Below are 3,776 nucleotides of genomic sequence, written 5' to 3' on the forward strand. Positions count from 1 at the left end.
GAAGGTAATTATGTCATACAGAATGAAGGAAATAAAAACAGGGAACTGAAAGAGAGAGAAAGGATGAGATGCAACGTGGTACCCCATTCTCATCTCATGATTTCTCATTGGCAGATGAGAAAGAATTCTCTAGGTTTTCATTTCTCCGTAGAGGCAGTGGCATGTGGTCCTAAACTGAATGGTACAAGCTGGTAGGGGGAAAACTGGTCTATAGCAGGGAGGTGGATATAGAGGACCAGCATGTTCAAGGTAAGGGAGATGAATTTCTAGCTCTGAGCAGAGTAGCCTCTCACAAGGGCAGAATGGGAAGGAAGAAAGAGTAGATTCCACTCAGGAACATGAAAGTGAAGAGCTGGAAGGAGTTGGGAAAGTTCCCTTAGAGTGTTTCTGAGGCTGCTGCATAATGTCTCAGCAGCTAACAGGGGACTAAGCAGAGGGTTGCAAAAGGACAGAAGGTTTGGCATTCTGGCAATGTGATCATTCTATCCACAGATACACTCATCTATCAATAGGACAATGATAATGGAGCCACGAATCCCAACTACAGATCGCGGAGGCTATTACAATCAGAGGAAATTCACTTCAAAAGAGCTTGTCTTTAATTTGTCATAGATATGTGTGTGCATATGTAATATCTATGACAAAATGCCTATTGAATTTTAGATTAATGAGAATATCTTGTTTCTGCAAAATTCTGTGTAGCAAGGAGGTTGACATTTTTCAAAGAAAGATGAGGAGAATTATGTCAGTATGGGAAGAGTTGAGAATATGGTGAGACGATTTCTTCTGGCCAAAATATATTGAATTCATAAATTAACAATTATGCTTTTGTACTATGTCACTAGATCCCATTAGATATGTATCACTGGAACTTATTCACAAACTCATTATTCACTACTGGAAATTTTATTAGACATGTAACCCAGATTTAAGAAGATACTTTATGACACCCGCGGATCCCGGCCCGCAGCAGCTCTCTGCTCCCAGATCCCGTGGGAGAGATACCTTACTGCCTGGTCAGGTGGGCACTCCTGAGGCTGCAGAGCGGAAGAGACCACCAACACTGCCCACCCCTGCCCACATCCCTGACCCAAGAGGAAACTGTACAAGGCCTCTGGGTTCCTGGGGAGGGCCCAGGAGCAGCAGGAGCCCCTGCCTGAGACACCGCGGATCCTGAAGGAAACAGACCGGATAAACAGTTCTCTGCACCCCAAATCCCGTGGGAGGAGAGCTAAACCTTCAGAGAGGCAGACACGCCTGCAAAACCAGAAGAGACTGCTCTCTACACACATTGCTGATTCCAGAGGAAAACACCGGAGGCCATCTGGAACCCTGGTGCACAGAGGCTCCCGGAAGAGGCGGCGCAGATCTTCCCGGTCGCTGCCACCGCGGAGAGCCCGTGGGCAGAACCCCGCGAGCGAACTCGAGCCTCGGGGCCACAGGTAAGACTAACTTATCTGCTGCAAGTGACTTGCCTGGTGGAATCGGGACAACAGAGGCAGAATCCCTCTAGGACCAGGCACGACCTGTGTTTACCGGAAGTCCCACACCCACGGATCCCGGCCCGCAGCAGCTCTCTGCTCCCAGAACCCGTGGGAGAGATACCTTACTGCCTGGTCGGGTGGGCACTCCTGAGGCTGCAGAGCGGAAGAGACCACCAACACTGCCCACCCCTGCCCACATCCCTGACCCAAGAGGAAACTGTACAAGGCCTCTGGGTTCCTGTGGGGGAGGGCCCAGGAGCAGCAGGAACCCTGCCTGAGACACCGCCGGATCCTGAAGGAAACAGACCGGATAAACAGTTCTCTGCACCCAAATCCCGTGGGAGGGAGAGCTAAACCTTCAGAGAGGCAGACACGCCTCAAACCAGAAGAGACTGCTCTCTGCACACATTGATTCAGAGGAAAACACCGAGGCCATCTGGAACCCTGGTGCAGGAGGCTCCCCGGAAGAGGCGGCGAGATCTTCCCGGGTCGCTGCCACACTGGGAGAGCCCGTGGGCAGAACCCTCAGAGCCGAACTCGAGCCTCGGGGCCACAGGTAAGACTAACTTATCTGCTGCAAGTGACTTGCCTGGTGGAATCGGGACAACAGAGGCAGAATCCCTCTAGGACCAGGCACGACCTGTGTTACCGGAAGTCCCACACCCGGATCCCGCCCGCAGCAGCTCTCTGCTCCCAGAACCCGTGGAGAGATACCTTACTGCCTGGTCGGGTGGGCACTCCTGAGGCTGCAGAGCGGAAGAGACCACCAACACTGCCCACCCCTGCCCACATCCCTGACCCAAGAGGAAACTGTACAAGGCCTCTGGGTTCCTGTGGGAGGGCCCAGGAGCAGCAGGAGCCCTGCCTGAGACACCGCGGATCCTGAAGGAAACAGACCGGATAAACAGACCCAAATCCTCTGGGAGGAGAGAGAAGAGGAAACACCGAGGCCATCTGGAACCCTGGTGCACGAGGCTCCCGGAAGAGGCGGGCGAGATCTTCCCGGTCGCTGCCACTGAGAGCCCGTGGGCAGCACCACGGGAGCGAACTTGAGCCTCGGAACCACAGGTAAGACCATCTTTTCTGCTGCAAGTGACCTGCCTGGTGAACTCAAGGCACAGGTCCACAGGAACAGCTGAAGACCTGTAAAGAGGAAAAACTACACGCCCGAAAGCAGAACACTCTGTCCCCATAACTGACTGAAAGAGAGGAAAACAGGTCTACAGCACTCCTGACACACAGGCCTATAGGACAGTTTAGCCACTGTCAGAAATAGCAGAACAAAGTAACACTAGAGATAATTTGATGGCGAGAGGCAAGCGCAGGAACCCAAGCAACAGAAACCAAGACTACATGGCACCATCGGAGCCCAATTCTCCCATCAAAACAAACATGGAATATCCAAACACACCAGAAAAGCAAGATCTAGATTCAAAATCATATTTGATCATGATGCTGGAGAACTTCAAGAAAGACATGATGAACTCCCTTAGAGAACAAGTAGAAGCCTACAGAGAGGAATCGCAAAAATGCATGAAAGAATTCCAGGAAAACATAAATAAACAAGTAGAAGCCCATACAGAGGAGACACAAACATCCCTGAAAGAATTAAAGGAAAACACAATCAAACAGTGGAAGGAATTAAAAAATGGAAATAGAAGCAATCAAGAAAGAACACATGGAAACAACCCTGGATATAGAAAACCAAAAGAAGAGACAAGGAGCTGTAGATACAAGCTTTACCAACAGAATACAAGAGATGGAAGAGAGAATCTCAGGAGCAGAAGATTCCATAGAAATCATTGACTCAACTGTCAAAGATAATGTAAAGCGGAAAAAGCTACTGGTCCAAAACATACAGGAAATCCAGGACTCAATGAGAAGATCAAACCTAAGGATAATAGGTATAGAAGAGAGTGAAGACTCCCAGCTCAAAGGACCAGTACATATCTTCAACAAAATCATAGAAGAAAACTTCCCTAACCTAAAAAAAGAGATACCCATAGGCATACAAGAAGCCTACAGAACTCCAAATAGATTCGACCAGAAAAGAAACACCTCCCGTCACATAATAGTCAAAACACCAAACGCACAAAATAAGGAAAGAATATTAAAAGCAGTAAGGGAAAAAGGTCAAGTAACATATAAAGGCAGACCTATCAGAATCACACCAGACTTTTCGCCAGAAACTATGAAGGCCAGAAGATCCTGGACTGATGTCATACAGACCCCAAGAGAACACAAATGCCAGCCCAGGCTACTGTATCCTGCAAAACTCTCAATTAATATAGA

Source organism: Rattus rattus, chromosome 3 (genome assembly GCF_011064425.1).
Source record: "Rattus rattus isolate New Zealand chromosome 3, Rrattus_CSIRO_v1, whole genome shotgun sequence".
NCBI classification, from domain to species: domain Eukaryota; kingdom Metazoa; phylum Chordata; class Mammalia; order Rodentia; family Muridae; genus Rattus; species Rattus rattus.